The sequence below is a fragment of the Anolis sagrei genome, chromosome 1 (assembly GCF_037176765.1).
Source record: "Anolis sagrei isolate rAnoSag1 chromosome 1, rAnoSag1.mat, whole genome shotgun sequence".
Taxonomy (NCBI): Eukaryota; Metazoa; Chordata; class Lepidosauria; order Squamata; family Dactyloidae; genus Anolis; species Anolis sagrei.
The window spans coordinates 10588681-10607875 of NC_090021.1; the positions used below are offsets into that span (position 1 = coordinate 10588681).

General features: G+C 43.7%; 1 protein-coding gene across 1 annotated transcript in view; it reads right to left on the reverse strand.

Moving 5' to 3' along the window:
• Window positions 1–18980, reverse strand: part of CTSB (cathepsin B) — a 35605-nt gene extending 16625 nt beyond the window's left edge. Inside the window, exon 1 of the mRNA XM_067462744.1 lies at window positions 18873–18980. The gene's annotated coding sequence lies outside the window, so the exon portion shown is untranslated. The remainder of the gene's footprint in view (window positions 1–18872) is intronic.
• Window positions 18981–19195: the final 215 nt, after the last annotated feature.

Consider the following 19195-nt stretch of genomic DNA (forward strand, 5'->3'; position numbering starts at 1 on the left):
GGAGACTTAAAAGAGATTTCGGGAGAGAACAATTCTTTGCGCATTTGTATGTCTTTCAGCATGATTCTATGGTCACTTGCCAGCAGAGAAAGCCCATGGAGTTGTGATGAAGGAACTAGAGTTCCCAAAGGAAGGACTATCTTAAGTTTAATAAAACACACACGGTTTGCAGTTTATCAATTTGTGCAGGGTCCTGCAGCACAAACTCCAGCAAATATAGAGGGCTCACTATAGAGCAAATATATGGCTCTATATATGGCTCTCAAGAAGACAGTGGAAAAAGAGGAAGATCCCTTTTCCCGTGGTGAACTCAAGAACACCACTGCATTGAGTTTGCAAACCATAAGCCGATCTGTTGGGGATAAGGTGACTTGGAAGATTTTTCCTTTATGGGGTCACTATAAGTCAAAGTTGACTTGACAGAAAGTGATGGTCTGGATGAGGGTAAGCAAATTGAAGTTAAATCCAGACAAGACAGAGGTCCTCCTGGTCAGTTGCAAGGCCGAACAGGGCATAGGGTCGCAACCTGTGCTGGATGGGGTCACACTCCCCCTGAAGGCGCAGGTTCACAGCTTGGGAGTTCTCCTGGATTCATCACTGAGCCTGGAATCCCAGGTTGCAGCGGTGGCCAGGGGAGCATTCGCACAATTAAAACTTGTGTGCCAGCTGCGCCCGTACCTTGGGAAGTCAGACTTGGCCACGGTGGTCCACACTCTCGTTACATCTAGGATAGACTACTGCAACACACTCTACGTGGGGTTGCCTTTGAAGACTGCTCGGAAGCTTCAAATAGTCCAAGGAGAAGCAGCCAGGTTAATAACTGGGGCGGTATACAGGGAGCATACAACTCCCATGTTATGCCAGCTCCACTGGCTGCCTGTTTGCTACCGGGCATAATTCAAAGTGCTGGCTTTGGCCTATAAAGCCCTAAATGGCGCCGGCATCTCCCCCTATGAACCATCGTGGAGATTAAGATCCTCCGGGGAGGCCCTGCTTTCCATCCTGCCATTGTCACAGGCACGACTGGTGGGGACGAGAGACAGGGCCTTTCCGGTGATTGCTCCCTGGCTATGGAACTCCCTTCCTGGTGAGATCAGGTTGCCCCCCTCCCTCCTGTCCTTTAGAAGGATGGTAAAAACTTGGCTGTGGGACCAAGCTTTCGGGACAGGGCAATAAAGCAGGAATAGGAAAGGCCAATTAGATTTGATGTGGATGACTAGGATGGTTTTAAATGGTGTATTTTAATATTCTGATAAATGTTTTTTAATGTTTATGTATTGTATGTGAATTTATGTCCCGGCATTGAATGTTTGCCTTGTATATGCTGTGCTCCACCCTGAGTCCCCTTCGGAGTGAGAAGGGCGGAATATAAATGTTTTAAATAAATAAATAAATAAATAAATAAATAAAATACTTCTCTAATTGTGGAATATTTTTTTTAATAATTCGAGTCATGAAACAATGTCTATGTACATTTCACCCTGTTTACCTCTCCGAACGTATTCTCCCCTACGAACCATCAAGATTATTAAGATCATCTGGAGAGGCCCTGCTCTTGGTCCCACCGTCCTCGCAAGCGCGCCTGGTGGGGATGAGGGACAGGGCCTTCTCGGTGGTGGCCCCGCGACTCTGGAACTCTCTCCCTCTGGAGGCCAGAACCGCCCCATCTATCCTAACATTTAGGAAACGGGTGAAGACATGCCTGTGGAGTCAGGCCTTCGATGAATGAGACAACACCATAGGACCCTGGATGGAAGTTGATGTAGATCCATCTTAATAGGACGACTGACCACTGTAGTTTTATATATAGTGTTTTTAAAGTTGTTTTTGTAATTGTGATATATGATATTTTAATGAGTGTATATATTTTTTATGGCTGGGGAAACCGGGCTGAGTCCCTCAATGAGGTTGAGAAGCTCGGTATAGAAAACTGTGAAATAAATAAATAAATAAATAAGATAGCAAAGGACTATGGACTATGACTATGAGATTGACTATGACCCCAAACAAGACGAAGCGGATTTTTAGTTTAATTAGTTGTGTATTAGTAAGATGTTGTGTTATGGTCTTAATCTACTGTAAACTGTTGTCTTTCTATGTTCTATGTTCTGTACACCGCCACGAGTCGCCCTCGGGCTGAGAGTGGCGGTTAACAAGTGCAAATAATAAATAAATAAATAAAGGTGTGACTATCTCAGTCACCCATATGGACACTTCCTGAGGCTTTCATAATTCCAGATACATGATGCTCAAGTTGGACACCTAATATCTTGAGTGTATAGAGAGAAAACATGTTGAGCATTTTAGGCAAGGATGGGGAAATTGGTCTGCATGTGTCAAAAATGGGCAACTCTGACAAAATGAATTTTGACAAGGAGAGAGGTACGCTACTCCACTTTGGCAATAAAAATGAAAGGCTGAGAGGAGACATGATAGCCATGTGAGAGGAATCCACAGGGAGGAGGGAGCAAGCTTGTTTTCTGCTTCCCTGGAGACTAGGACACGGAACAATGGCTTCAAACTACAGGAAAGGAGATTCCATCTGAACATTAGGAAGAACTTCCTATGAGAGCTGTTCAACAGTGGAACTCTCTGCCTCGGAGTGTGGTGGAGGCTCCTTCTTTGGAAGCTTTTAAACAGAGGCTGGATGGCCATCTGTCAGGGGTGCTTTATTATGCAATATTCCTGCTTCTAGGCAGAATGGGGTTGGACTGGATGGCCCATGATGTCTATTCCAACTCTTTGATTCTATGATTCTATATATAGCAATGGGTGACAGCTGGCTTGGAAACAGTTCATGTGAAAGGGATCTAGGATCTATCTATCCACTTTAAATCCTGTGGCTGCCTCCTACGGAATACTGGCATTTGTAGTTAATGAGGTTAATGAGGTCCAGGGATCTCTTTGGCTGAGCAGCTTAAACTACAAATTCCAGAAATCTGCAGAAGGTAGCACACCATTCCAAGTGAACACTCTAGTGCAGTGAATCTCAACCAGTCAGCTTACCAGCTGATAGGATTTCTGGGAGTTGAAGGCCAAAACACCTGAGGACCCACAGGTTGAGAACCCACAGGTTGAGGAACCACTGCTCTAGTGTGATGAGGACTTTTGATAGTTGTCCAGAGATGGGCAACCCAAGTGGTACAAGGTCTAGAAGCCAATCCCTTTGAGGAACGGCTTAGGGGGAAAAGTATGTCTAGCTTGGAGAACAGTAGACTGAGAGAGAACATGATAGCCATGTTTAAATATCTGAAAGGAAGCTTGTTTTCTGCTATTCTAAAGAACAGGACACAATCTATATAAATAAAAATGCAATTTTTGTCGAAGGCTTTCATGGCCGGAATCACTGGGTTGTTGGTTTTTTTCAGGCTGTATGGCCATGGTCTAGAGGCATTCTCTCCTGACGTTTCGCCTGCATCTATGGCAAGCATCCTCAGAGGTAGTGAGGTCTGTTGGAACTAGGAAAAAAGGTTTATATATGTGTGGAATGACCAGGGTGACAATGACAAGAGTCCTTTGCCCCACGCTGGTTATTCCAGAGATATATAAACTAGGCTTGGGTAACCACGGAAAAATTTGGTTCTAAACTTGTTTCGTTTTTAGGGGGTCCTTGCGTTTCGTTTTTTTAAAGAATTCTGAAATTTTCCTTTAAAAAAGTTTGAAATATACGAAATTTCGTAAAATTACGAATCGATTCGTTAATGGCGGACGCGATTGCGCAATATGCTAAAAAACCCTCCAAATGGGACAAGGGGAACTTCTGAAGCTTCCCTCTCCCTCTGTTGTTGACTGTTGGTGTGATAATTTATTTTTTATCACTGATAAAACAAACAACAACTATAAAACTTGCACCAGACATACGAAAATAATTATGAAACAAATTGAAAAAATTGTTTCGATTTTTAATTACTCCTCACAGTAGTCCTGCATGGCTCAATATTGGATCGTAAGCTAATTTAAATACGAATTAATAACGAATTACGAAATTAACGAACGAAACCGCCCAAGCCTAGTATAAACCCTTTTTCCTAGTTCCAACAGACCTCACCACCTCTGAGGATGCTTGCCATAGATGCGGGCGAAACGTCAGGAGAGAATGCCTCTAGAACATGGTCATACAACCCGAAAAAACCTACAACAACCCAATGCAATGTTTGTTTGTGGGATTAACATAACTCAAAAACCACTGAACGAATTGACACCAAATTTGGACACAATATACCTATTAGGGCAATGAGTGACCATCACTCATAAAACCCCGGAAAGCAGAAGAGACTTAAAAAGCCAAAAAACAAACAAAAAATACACTGCATGTGCAAAACCACATATATACACAAACACACATATATACGCATATACACACATAAAACATATATACACAGACTGGGCCACAGTAATGCATGGCAGGGTACAGCTAGTGGAATATAATATTCAAATTGCACCTGAACATTAGGAAGAACGCCCTGATGATAAGAACTGTTTGACAGTAAAATACGTTGCCTGTGAATGTGGCAGGTTCCTCTGGAAGTTTTCTAAGCAGAGGCTGGATGGGCATCTGTCGGGGGTGTTTTTCTTGGACTAGATGGCCCTCTCTCTTACAACTCCACGATTCTATGAATAAGAGACTTCCAAAAGTTCTCATCAGATCCTGTAAACTCAAGGCCAGGCTTTCCCTGATTACAATGCACTCTTCCTCTTTTCCTACTACTTTCAATTGTACTCATCTTTATTCTCTTGTCGAACACGTCACGCCATCTCATGATATACTCAGGATCTGTTTACTCAGCCTCTGTTTAGTCATCTTGGCTCCTAGGGAGGCCCCAGGCCTGACTGGTTCAAGAAGCCAATAATTTGTCTTTTTTTAACAGCCCATGTAATCCACAGAACTCTGCTTCAACATCACATTTTAATTAACTTCATTTTCTTTTTTTCAGATTTTTTAAGCATCCAATTTTCACAACCAACCACAAACAGAAATTGTAAGTCCTGTATTAGACAATTCTGATTTCAGTGTTTGAAAGGAGACATCCATAGTTAAAAAATCTGAAACAAGGAGTGTCTAACTACTATAATAATAATAATACTTTATTTATACCCCGCCACCATCACCCCGACAGGGACTCGGAGCGGCTAACATGGGACCAAGCCCGAATAATTACATCGAATCAAATTAAATACATACAGTAAATAACATCAAATCAAATGTAAACAAACAAATGAGTACAAAATCAAATACATGAAACAAAATAAAACAAAAGAAAATTAAAATGTGCATGGCCAGCTGGACCAAGTTAAAAGGGGTAGAATAAAATTTATATATATATATATATATATATATATATATATATATATATAAAATTATTAAAACCCTGGATGAGTCGGGTAGTGACTGGTGGGGGATTTCACATGGGAACAAGCAATAGGTTGAGTATTGCTGAAGGATGAGATACAAGTGCATTGCCAGGCATGTTGTACTGAGCTGGTCCTGATGTGGGGATTGTACATGCCACATTATCACAGGGTGTCTGCGCCCTACACCACTGGAGAAATTACACTGCTTAGCCGGTATTGCACCACCTGACATCCACCGGGAAGTAGCAGCCAACAGTGAAAGGACCAAGGCAGTGACATCTCCAGCTCATCCCTTGTTTGGGTATCAGCCAGCATGTCAACGACTTAAATCAAGAAATAGTTTTCTGAGATCTACAGAGACACTCGCTGGAACACCTCAGCAAGCAAGAGTCCAAAAGTGGCAGGCTCAAACCCAGCACCTCAATCCATGGGTGATACCAGATGAGAGACTCCCCCCTGGGCACACAGAAGACTGGGCGACTTGGAAGGCGCTGAACAGGCTGCGCTCTGGCACCACGAGATGCAGAGCCAATCTTAAGAAATGGGGCCACAAAGTGGAGTCCACGACATGCGAGTGTGGAGAAGAGCAAACTACAGACCACCTGCTGCAATGCAACCTGAGCCCTGCTACATGCACAATGGAGGACCTTCTTGCGGCAACACCAGAAGCACTCCAAGTGGCCAGATACTGGTCAAAGCACATTTAATCAACTACCAAACTTGCAAACTCTGTGTATTTTGTATATTTGTTTGTTTGTTCTGTCAAAAATGTAATACAACTGTTCGGTTGCCTGACACGATAAATAAATACCAAAGGCGAACCTAAACAGCCAGGTTTTTAGACTATATCCATCTCCTTTGCTTAAAATTTGCTGAAACACTTTCTCTTATGCAATGTGCAGAAACCCATGATAGAGGGGGAGAAAGAACAGACACTATGGCTCAAGAGTACAATTGTGTAACTTGTTTTCTTTTCAAACCCACAACTTTGGTTTGGAGGGTGGTTTGCTCTCCCGTTATAATCTTTGCAAACTATTATACAGCAACAACATATAATACAAAGGCAGTAAGACACTGTCTCGCCCACCTACTTCCCTGAAAGAGACAGAGCCCTTGTGACTCAACCCACATTTGCAGTCACGCAAGCCTGCCTTACAGTTGCAAATCCAGGTGTTCCTTGTTGCGCGCCTTCAAGTCATTTCTCTAAAGCAAACATAACAAAGGGGTTTCTTGGTAATATTTATTTAGAGTGGGTCTGCCATTGTCTTCCTTTGGGGCTTGGAGAGTATGCTGTCCAAGATCACCCAAGTGTTTCCATACCTGAAGGAAAGGGGTAGATTTGAACTGTCAGCTACAGAGTTGTACTTCAGTGCTCAAATCACTACACCACATCGTCTATGAGATGTACGTTACACCAAAAGTTACAAAGCCATGAGCCTGGAGACGGCCAGCTGCTGAAAAATGCAAATCTCTCGCCTAAGGAAGATAGAAGAGGGTAACTCTGCATTTCTCAACCTGGGGATCGGGACCCCTGGGTGGGTCACGAAGGGGCGTCAAAGAATGTAATTTTACTGCTTTTTGGCAGAGGGTTGGACTGGATGGCCCATGAGATCTCTTCCAACTCTGATTCTATGAATGTGCAACTGCATGCAAGAGGGGTCTGTCTAGTTTGAGATGGTCTCTGTAAAGCAAAGTTTCTCAACCTGTGGCTCGAAATCTCGGGGGGGGGGGGGTGTTGGGTGTCAGAGGGGTCGCCAAAGACCATCAGACAACACAGTATTTTCTGTTGGTCAGGGGGGTTCTGTGTGGGAAGTTTGACCTATTCTATCGTTGGTGGGGTTCAGAATGCTCTTATTGTAGGTGAACTATAAATCCCAAAAACTGCAACTCCCAAATGTCAAGGTCTATTTTCCCCAAATTCCACCAGTGTTCATATTTGGGCATATTGAGTATTTGTGCCAAGTTTAGTCCAGATCCATCATTGTTAGAGTCCACAGTGCTCTCTGGATGTAGGTGAACTACAGCTCCTAAACTCAAGATTGATGCCCACCAAACCTTTCCAGTATTTTCTGTTGGTCATAGGAGTTCTGTGTGCCAAATTTGGTTCAATTCCATCATGGGTGGAAGTCAGAACTGGTCTTTGATTGTAGATGAACTATAAATAACAGCAACTACAACTCCTAAATGACTAAAATAAATCTCCTGCAACCCCACTAATATTCAAATGTGGGTGTATCGGGTATCTTTGCCAAATTTGGTCCAGTGAATGAAAATACATCCTGCATATCAGAGATTTACATTACGATTCATAACAGTAGCAAAATTACAGTTATGAAGTAGAAATTAAAATAATTTTATGGATGGGGATCACCACAACATGACGAACTGTATTAAGGGGTCACAGCATTAGGAAAGTTGTGAACCACTGGGATAGATTCTTTGGTGGCTCCATTCATGTCCAGTACTTGTTTAACATCTTCTTGAAGGTCTTCAAGCAGAGGTTGCATATTTAGGCATGCTTTACTTGTGTATTTTTGCCTGGCAGGAGATTGGACTAGACAGCATTTGTGGTCCTTCTAACTCTTAGGTCACCATTGCTGTGACACTGCAAATCAGCAGTGGGAATGCTACAACCTCCATCGGCTTTTGGACTGCAACTCCCACTAATAGATATAGCCAGTGGTGAAGTACAACTTCTGGAAAGTCTTGTGATTCCCACCTCTGAGGACATCTCAAGCAGATACTGTGATACAAAATCCTATCTACCATTGAGCATACAATCTGGATTTTGACCCAATTTGAGTTCTTGCTTAAATGCTAGCAACAATACTGAATTTCAAACAAGAACACCTGGGCAGAAATACTCATGTAAGAAGAGAAGACAAGGGAGGGCCCTTAAACAAAGAAAATACCAACAGAAGCATCAATTAAGAGATTAAATAAAACCCCTGTTATTCATGTGGGACATGTTCTCAGACTTTGTGCAGATAAGCAAAACTGTGGATAATAGCAAACCCTATTGAAAAGAAGAGAAAAATGCTTGAGGACTGAGAAAATGCCTTTTTTATCAATTATGGAAGTCACATACATACATGTTTCTCATAGCTTTAGTCCCTTTTCTATTTTGTTATCCATTTGAATTTTTCCTCTCTAGTTTTCTATTGGTCGAATTCTCATTTAGCCATAATATACCTGGGTGACTTGAGACCAGATTCCACCTTTCAGGGATATTGTGAGGACATTGCATCCTTAGAGTAAAAACAAAAGATGTATTTAATAGCCCAAATCCATTTATTATGCCCAACTAAAGCAGATCTACAGAATCTATGCAACCTACATAAATTATTTATTTATTTATTTATTTATTTGCTGTGCTTATATACCGCTGTTCTCTGCTCAGGGGCGACTCACAGCGGTGTACAACATAGGAGCAACAAAATTCAAGACACAGTATAAAAACAATTCACAATCCAACAATTATACAAAAACATCATAATTATTATGAAAACCATTCAGCGTCGTCTCATCGTCCAAACCACAATCCAATATCATTTTCCGTTATTCCATTCCTATAGTCATTACCAATCATTGCACTTCCTGTTCGAACGCCTTCTTGAACAACCAAGTCTTTAATTTCCTGCGGAATATCATCAGGGAAGGAGCCAGTCTGATGTCCACGGGAAGGGTGTTCCACAGCCGAGGAGCCACCACTGAGAAGGCCCTATCTCTCGTCCCCGCCAGCCGTGCCTGTGAAGCAGGCGGGATCGATAGCAGGGCCTCCTCGGAAGATCTCAAAGTCCTGGCGGGCTCGTAGGTCGAGATGCGGTCGGATAGGTATCTTGGGCCGGAACCGTTTAAGGCTTTATAGGCCAACGCCAGCACCTTGAATTGAGCCCGGTAGCAAATCGGCAGCCAGTGGAGCTGGTACAACAAGGGGGTTGTATGCTCCCTGCGTCCAGCTCCTGTTAGTATCATGGCTGCCGCACGTTGGACCAATTGAAGCTTCCGGGCCGTCTTCAAAGGCAACCCCACGTAGAGAGCATTGCAGTAATCTAAACGGTATGTAACCAGAGCGTGGACTACCGTGGCCAAGTCAGACTTCCCGAGGTACGGGCGCAGCTGGCGCACGAGCCTAAGCTGTGCAAATGCTCCCCTGGTCACCACCGAGACCTGGGGCTCCAGGCTCAGCGATGAACAATATATTGTCAAAGGATTTGTGGAGTTATAAACGACTTAATTGTTTTCCAGTGTGTTCCAAGTTAGCAGTGTTTCTAAACTGTCAATCAGGGTTCTGAAATCATATAAGACTTCAGGTATTGCTAGACTACAATTCCCAGCAGACATAATGACCATAGCAAATTTTAAGAGTTGCAATCCAAACAGTATATGATGCCCTGCCAATCGTAGCAAGGAGTCATTGGATGGGTGCTCTGCTTTGCATGCAGGAATGTTTGGAGTGTGGCTCTGTCATCCCAGCAAAACTAATACGCAACTTGGCAAAGCTCAAAATAAAAGCCTATCATGGGGTGGACTGCAAGTTTTCGAAGGTTCCAGTTGTGTAGCAGTTAGAGGGCAAGGAAGAAGCCTCTCAGAAAAAGCTGCAATGTACATTTCAAGATAGTATGTGCAGAAACAAGAAACCCAAAAGATAAGGGGGGGGGGGGTGGATAGGGACTGCCTCTCTATCTAAAAAAGCAGCCAACTCGTGACTTTGCTACAGTCAACAGAAACAAGGACTTTGAAGTTTATACTTGCAGTGGATCTTCCAAGTTGGTTATTTACTAGAATGAGGCCGTTCCAACTTGCTGCTACTTGCAAGTGTTAATCCTCCTTGCTCTATCTATTGAAAGGGATACAAATTGTTCCAGGACAGTCTCTTTTAAGCTGGCGACCTCCAGATGTGTTGAACTACAACACCCATTATCCCTTCCATCTCAATTCTGGCTTTCGTTCCATCTGTTTATTATACAAGATAGAGAGGTAGCAACAGTGTTGGATTTAGATCAAGGACACCCAGGTCCAAATTCTAAATTTAGCAGAAAAAACTGGAAGGGTTTGGTGGACAATGACCTTGAGTTTGGGAATTATAGTTCACCCACATCCAGAGAGCACTGTGGACTCAAACAATGAAAGATCTAGACCAAACTTGGCACGAATGCTCCATATGCTCACATATAAACACTGCTGGAGTTGGGGGGAAATAGACCTCGACATTTGGGAGTTGTATTTGTTGTTCATTCGTTCAGTCATCTCCGACTCTTCGTGACCTCATGCACCAGCCCACGCCAGAGCTCCCTGTCGGCCGTCACCACCCCCAGCTCCTTCAAGGTCAGTCCAGTCACTTGTATTTACTGGGGTTTATAGTTCACCTGCAATCAAAATTCATTTTGAACCCCAGCAATGATACAATTGGGCCAGACTTCCCACACAGAACCCCCATGACCAACAGAAAATACTGTTTAGTAACCCTTCTGACACCCCCTCATGACCCCCCCCAGGGGTCCTGATCCCCAGGTTGAGAAACACTGTAATAGTGGATAACATAGGAATCACTAGACTGGGTCACAGCAACGCATGGCAGGGCATGGCTAGTGAGATTATAAATAACGGAGTACCATTGCCATATCCATGGGGAATACTTTCCCGGATTTCACGCGAACACATGAAAAAGCAAATAGCAAACACCTATCAAAATGATGTCTAGTGCAGAATTAAAGGCCTGAGGCTTTTATCATCCAAAATTATGTCCTCTATGTAACAGCAGAAACTTGAACCTTGAGCTATACAGTCAGCGTATTGTCGAAGGCTTTCATGGCTGGAATCACTAGGTTCTTGTAGGTTTTTTTTGGGCTATAGGGCCATGTTCTAGAGGCATTTCTCCTGACGTTTCGCCTGCATCTTAACACCTCTCAACAGAACATTTTCCCAGGCTCAGCCAGGCCTTCAAATGCTATTGAACGTGATCAGCTGAAACATTCACACCTAGCTTCAGCAGAGAGCTCTTTGCCCCACCCCAGTCATTCCACAAATATATAAACCCATTTTCCTATTTCCAACAGACCTCACTACCTCTGAGGATGCTTGCCATAGATGCAGGCGAAACGTCAGGAGAAATGCCTCTAGAACATGGCCCTATAGCCTGAAAAAACCTACAGTATACAGTCAGCCCTTCCCAATTGAGGGTTTCACTTTTCTGGATTTGATTAATGTGATCCCCCTTACACAAAATGAAAAATATGCATTTGCTTTTTGAATTTGTTCCTTTTAAAAAAATAATAATCAAAAATAATGGTTGAACTTGAGAATACAAAATCTATGGTGATGGAAAAACAACCTGCTAAATTTAGAGTGCAGAAAAATGCTGACTTTTCAGCCCTGATGCTTGAACCAACTGTGTTTCAAACTTTCATGCAAACAAGGAACTGCTTCCTAAGCAGAAAAGCTATGAAGAAACCAAGAGCATGGGAAGCAAAACCCAGAAACCAAAGTGAGAAGTGGCGCTATACATCTGGAAAGAGATGCCTGCAAGAGGAAAACAGGTGGCAAAAGACTTTAGGATGAGGCATGGGCAAACTTTGGCCCTCCAGGTGTTTTGGACTGCAATTCTCACAATTCCTAACAGCCGGTAGGCTGTTAGGAATTGTGGGAGTTGAAGTACAAAACACCTGGAGGGCTAAAGTTTGCCCATGCCTGCTGTAGACAGATTGTCCTTGAAACTAAGACTCTTTAATCCCTTCATCCTGTTCAGAATTGCTTTTGCCCCTTCTGTAGCAGGGATATTTCTATTACCAACAGAAAGGATACACAAGGAGGATTCTGGGAGTTATAGTTTCAAGATCTGGTAATTCAGACTTTTTTCCACTGCTTGAAAGATGTGAAGTTTTGGCTGTGACTTCTCCTCTGCTTTAGTTTCCCCTGTTTATAGGCCTTCCCAATAGTGTAGATAACTTCATTTGTATTAGTTTCTGGGTGGAGCTTAAAATCTCCCCACAGACCAGTCTTAGTTGATCAATTCCCCTGTTTAGAGCTTTAGTTGGACTCTTTCCTTTTTTTTCCTGCAAGTACAGCTACAGAGGCTTGGATATTTTTTGTAATCCTAGACCAAGCAATTCAAACATTTAACAGTAATTTTATACCACCACTCCAAAGGACAACAGAAACTTTTGGCCAGCCTAAGCTTCACAGGAAAGAAGATTAAGACAGTTTGTAAGCAACAATTTATAATCCAACGCTTTACACCAAAGACTTTCAAAGACACCAGAAAAATGACTGGAAGCAACAAGATCTCAATTTGTAACGTATTGATTTAAGTTACCTTATGATAGTTTCAGGTGGAGTTAACTCTTTATACATCTTGCTTCAGTAAACTCATTTTGACTATCTTTTCACCTTGTCTAAACTGCCCGTGTGTTAAAGGGTCTTAATCTTAACAGATAGCCCCCGAGTAAAGCCAGACAATATAGTTTTCCCAAAGGCTCGGGCATGCCATCACAAAAGAGAATACCTTTAGTCTCTCTCTCCCGAATCAAGTAAAATAATTCCTCCTACCCAGGCCTAAACCCATTTACTGAAATAATGTGATTGTGAATTCTAGACACTTGTTTCCTGCAGTATTCTTTATGAAGTTATTAAGGCATGCATGCAGGCATCAGAACTTTATAACCAGAGGCACAGCTGAGAATAAACTTGTCCCTTTGTCTGTTCTTGGCTGCCCCGCCCTTGTTGTTTCTTGGAAATTACATCAAGACCTTATTTACATGGCAAGGCTCCAGTTCAATTGCGAAGTCTGCAGCAAGGCCAAACTGCCCTCCCAAACCCGCCTCTTCCTTGTAATGAGGGACTTCAGATACACCTTCATGAGGAGAAGAGGCAAGAATGCAGACACAGGCTACTGTGGCTGACATTTCCCCATTACAGCTGGTTTGGTTCCAAGATACTCTGTGGGAACCAACAATCCATGGATGCTCCATTCCTTTATATCAGTGGCCCTCTGAATTCAAGGATTTTACATCCACAGAATCAACCTTCCATGGCTTGAAAAATATTTGCACCAATCTTTCTTTCGCCATTTTATATAAGGGGCACCAGTGTATATAAAAGCAGTGGTTCCCAGCCTTTGGGCCTCCGGATGTTTTGGCCAGCTGCGCCCATACCTTGGGAAGTCTGACTTGGCCACGGTAGTCCACGCGCTGGTTACATCCCGTATAGACTACTGCAATGCTCTCTATGTGGGGTTGCCTCTGAAGACTGCTCGGAAGCTACAAATGGTCCAACGATCGGCAGCCAGGTTGTTAACAGGAGCGGCACTCAGGGAGCATACAATTCCTCTGTTCCGCCAGCTCCACTGGCTGCCAATTTGCTACCGGGCACAATTCAAAGTGCTGGCTTTAGCCTATAAAGCCCTAAACGGTTCTGGCCCGACCTATCTGTCCGAACGCATCACCCCCTATGAACCAGTTAGGACATTAAGATTGTCCGGGGAGGCCCTGCTCTCGATCCTGCCAGCCTCACAAGCACGGCTGGCAGGGACGAGAGACAGGGCTTTCTCAGTGGTGGCCCCTCGGCTGTGGAACGCCCTTCCCGCAGACGTGAGATCGGCCCCCTCCTTACTAGCATTCAGGAGGAGAGTGAATACCTGCCTCTTTGAACAGGCGTTTAATTAAGCAGTGCAATTAATTGATTGATTATTGGAACATGGAATAATGGACAATGAGATCGGATTATGACTTTACTGATGAGACGTGATGGATTAGTTATATTGATGTATCGATGTTATATTGATGTATTGTTGTATTGTTATATGATGTAGCTGCCATGGTTACCGTTTTTAAATGCTAAGGTTGTGCACTTTGTATACTGATTGGTTGTAAACCGCTCTGAGTCGCCTAAGGGCTGAGAAGAGCGGTATACAAATGAAGTAAATAAATAAATAAATAAATAATTTCAACTTCCTGAAATCCCAGCCAGCTTACCAGTTGTTAGGAACTGCCAGAGCTGATGTCCAAAACACCTGGAGGCCCGTTTTAGTTGTTGCTGTTCATTTGTTCAGTCACTTCCGACTCTTCGTGACCTCATGGATCAACCCACGCCAGAGCTCCCTGTCGGCATCACCACCCCCATTTTAGTATGCCGTTGAATATAATGGGCCTTGACCATTTATAGATTTTGGTATCCACAAGGATCCTAGAAGCAAACCCCAGCAAATACAAAGGGCCTGGTGTCCAACAATGTAAAAAAATTGTAAGGTTTTTTTTCCATTTTTCCAAGTTCCAACAGACCTCACTACCTCTGAGGATGCTTGCCATAGATGCAGGCAAAACGTCAGGAGAGAATGCCACTAGACCATGGCCATATAGCCTGAAAAAACCTTTGTTGTTGTTCATTCATTCAGTCGTCTCCGACTCTTTGTGACCTCATGGACCAGTCCACGCCAGAGCTCCCTGTCGGCCGTCACTACCCCCAGCTCCTTCAAGGTCAGTCCAGTCACCTCAAAACAACAACCCAATGGAAAGTTTCCTTGCCTCCCATATTAAGTACACTAAACTACTCACATGTACTGAAAGAACAATGCAAGAGAGTTAAAGAGACAAAACTGGGCCAGGAAATAACTATAAGATGTTCTTCTTTGCAGATCCAGACATTGCAAAATGCTCCACCCTGAGAAAGTTCTCCCACCTTCCTCATTTTTTTAAAAAAAGGCAAGACTCCACTAAATCTTCGTCCCGTTCATCGCATGACTAATCATCTTCCACAAAAGGAAACAAAACATCCCTGCATAAAACAAAAGGGTTTAATTTCCGCTCAGGCTGAAAATGACATTGCAATCTTGCACAAAGTCTAGAGTTGAGCAAAGGCAACTGTGTAGACACAGGGGCAGAAACAGCTTCTATCAGGCCTTTCTTAGAGGGGAATTCCAGACAAGAATCAACCCAGGCCAGCTAAAAACTTCCAACAAAGGATTTCCCAGGCAGCAACCAGCCAGGCTTTGAAGCTACAAGGCCATTCAATGCTAATTAAGGTGACCATTTGCAATATTCTCACTTGCTTCAAGCAAACATGAGTTCTTTCTCCAATCCTGGACATTTCACAGATATATACACCTCAGTTGTCTAGCTTCCAACAGACCTCACAAGCTTTTAGGATGCCTGCCATATATGTCCAATTCTGGGCACCACAATTGAAGAGCAATATTGACAAGCTGGAAAGTGTCCAGAGAAGGGCAACTAAAATGATCAAGGGCCTGGAGAATAAGCCCTATGAGGAGCGGCTTAAAGAGCTGGGCATGTTTAGCCTGAAGAAGAGAAGGTTGAGAGGAGACATGATAGCCATGTATAAATATGTGAGAGGAAGTCACATGCGGAACAATGGCTTCAAATTACAAGAAAGGAGACTCCATCTGAACATTAGGAAAAACTTCCTGACTGTGAGCGCCGTTCAGCAGTGGAACTCTCTGCACCGGAGTGTGGTGGAGGCTCCTCCTTTGGAAGCTTTTAAACAGGCTGGATGGCCATCTGTCGAGTGTGCTTTGAATGCAATATTCCTGCTTCTTGGCAGAGGGTTGGACCGAATGGCCCATGAGATCTCTTCCAACTCTATTATTCTATATGGGACAGCCCAGAAAACTCACAGCAATCCAGTGATTCCAGCCATGAAAGCCTTCAACAACACTTTCTTGGAAGGTTTTCCATTCTAGGAGCTTGGCAAGTATTTCCACCATGTTGCCCACCCCTGATCTAGAAGGAAAGATAATCCCATTTGCTGATAGGCTTCAGTAGGATTTTCTGCACCGTAATCACTATAGTTATTAATCTCTCATGTGCTTTTCCCATGTGGGATGCTAACTAGAGCTCCCATCATCACAGACTCATGGACTAGGGAGACCGACGGCAATGGCTTTTGATATTTTAGTCCAATACATCTGGATAGGATTCTATTTTTGAAGAAGAAAACAATACAATGGATTTTCGGTATTCGTTAGGCTGAAATTTTAGGATCTCCTGTGGATACCAAAATCAGTGGATGTTCAAGTCTCTTTATCTATAACTAGCTGTACCTGCCACACGTTGCTATGGCCAGCCTTCCTCTTTCTCTCCTTCCTTCTCTTTTTTTGCTTTCCTTCTCTCCTTCCTTCCTTCCTTCTCTTCCTCTTCCCTCCCTTCCCCGCTTTTCTTTCCCTTCCTCTTTCTCCCATTTCTCCCTTCTCTACCTATTCTTGGACTGCAACTCCCAGCAGTCCTCCTGATTGGTTCATTGATCTATCTATCTATTTCTATCTAATCTATTTATTGGTTTCTGGGAGCTACAGTACAGGAATAGGAAATTGGAAATATGCAGGAATTGGGATGGTCTGAAAGAAATCCAAGGAAAAGAACGTTTGCAGCTTGGAAGCAGTGCATTTGGTATAAATATGTGAGAGGAAGCCACAGGGAGGAGGGAGCAAGCTTGTTTTCTGCTTCCTTGCAGACTAGGATGCGGAACAATGGCTTCAAACTACAAGAGAGGAGATTCCACCTGAACATTAGGAAGAACTTCCTGACTGTGAGAGCCGTTCAGCAGTGGAACTCTCTGCCCCAGAGTGTGGTGGAGGCTCCTTCTTTGGAAGCTTTTAAACAGAGGCTGGATGGCCATCTGTGTCAGGGGTGATTTGAATGCAACATCCCTGCTTCTTGGCAGAATGGGGTTGGACTGGATGGCCCATGAGGTCTCTTCCAACTCTTTGATTCTATAATTCCTTCTCCCCTAAAGGGCCTGGTCTACAGGATGCTGGGAACTGTAGTCCGAAAGAGTGCGTGGATATGCTATTATGTGTTTTGTTTGCCGGTGGAGTCACTTTGCTTATGTGCTGTAGTGTTTTTTTTTTTTTGCTTTTCTGCCTTTTTACATTCCTCACGCTGTGTTTTTCAGTGTTTTTATGAGTGATGGTCACTCACTGGCCTGATCGGTGTCTTGTGTCCAAATTTGGTGTCAATTCATCCAGTGGTTTTTGAGTTATATTAATCCCACAAACAAACATTACATTTTTATTTACATAAATGGGGGGCAGGAAAATGGCTCTCCTTATACAAACTGGCAAAACCAACACTTGCTTTATGGAATTCTTTTAAGGTGTGAATGGTTGAATCCATAGATACCAAGAGCCAACTATATGTATTCCTGAAATCAATGTGAAAGATAACTGTCAGAGCTCAGAATAACCAATGAATAGAGGTTTGAGTGTCAGGTTGAATCCCTGCTTAGGCATGGAAAATCACCGGTAGTCACACTCTCTCAGCCTCAAAGTCAAGCCCTTCTGAACAAACCTTGCCAAGACAAAACCATGACTCAAAGGCACATAAGAATTGTGCAGGATTGGTCGTGGTTTTCCAATGTTTGGGGGGGGGAGAACAAAAATAATCGACTCATAGAATTGGAAGAGACATCCAGTCTAACCCCCTGCCAAGGAGCAGAACAATTTTACGTTCAAAACAGCCCCAACAGATGACCATCCAGCCTCTGTTTAAAAGCTTCCAAAGAAGGAGCCTCCACCACACTCCGGGGCAGAGAGTTCCACTACTGAACGGCTCTCACAGTCAGGAAGTTCTTCCTAATGTTCAGATGGAAACTCCTTTTTTGTAGTTTGAAGCCATTGTTCTGTATCCTAGTCTCAAAGGAAGCAGAAAACAAGCTTGCTCCCTCCTCCTCCCTGTGGCTTCCTCTCACATATTTATACATGGCTATCATGTCTCCTCTCAGCCTTCTCTCCTACAGGCTAAACATGCCCAACTCTTTAAGCCGCTCCTCACTGGACTTGTTCTCCAGATTCTTGATCATTTTAGTCGCCCGCCTTTGGACACATTCCAGCTTGTCAATATCTCTCTTCAATTGTGGTGCCCAGAATTGGACACAATATTGTAAGTGTGGTCTAACCAAGGCAGAATTGAGTTCTACAGTGTAGATCAGGAATGGGCCAATTTGGGCCCTCCAGGTGTTTTGGACTTCAACTCCCACAATTCCTAACAGCCAACAGGCTGTTAGGAATTGTGGGAGTTGAAGTCCAAAACACCTGGAGGGCCCAAGTTGGCCCAAGCTTAGTGAAGTTGGATCATTGGAATTCTCCACTCTTGATAATCCGCATACAAAGCATATCTCCCCAAACTACATATCCCAGCATTCCCCAGGATAGGGCACCAAAGCAATACCAGGCAATTCAGCTCCACCCTGAGTCTACACAAACCTTTTTTTTAAAGGGACACAGTACTTCCTTCCAAGGCCTGCAAGAAGCTACAAAATGGATACTATTGTTACAAATGCACTCTGAGCCCTACTTGAACTGCAAAGGCCTCATGCTAGGGGGCGATGAGAGTTGTAGTTTCACCAACTGTAACTTCCAAGATTCCATCGCATTGGGCCATGGCGGTTAAAGGGGAGGGGGAGTCAAAATGCATCAGTTCTACAGGAAATTGCACCCCCAAATCATTTTTCTTTCCCTTCCCTAAAAAAAGTACAGAGAAGCCCACCTGGGAGACAAGAACCCCTCTTACCTGAGCACCTGAATCAGCTATTTTTCGCCCCAACTTCTTTGCAGCCTCTTCCTTCCAAGGTCCTCTGCTTCCTTTTATCTCCCTCCCTCCTAAGCCCCGCCCCTTGCTGACTCACCCCACATGGTTCTCCTGCCCCCCCCCCTTTCTTCCATCAGCAGCGCCTGACCCAGGAGCACGTGATTCCCCCCCTCCACCACTCACGTGATCCCTGTTTGCAAAGCGAGGAGGAAGTTCTGTCCCTCTCTCTGGGTTACTCGCGAGGAAGCCCATAGAGAGAGAGTCATTTGCACAGCCTTGGAGCAAGTCACACACTCTCCCATCCA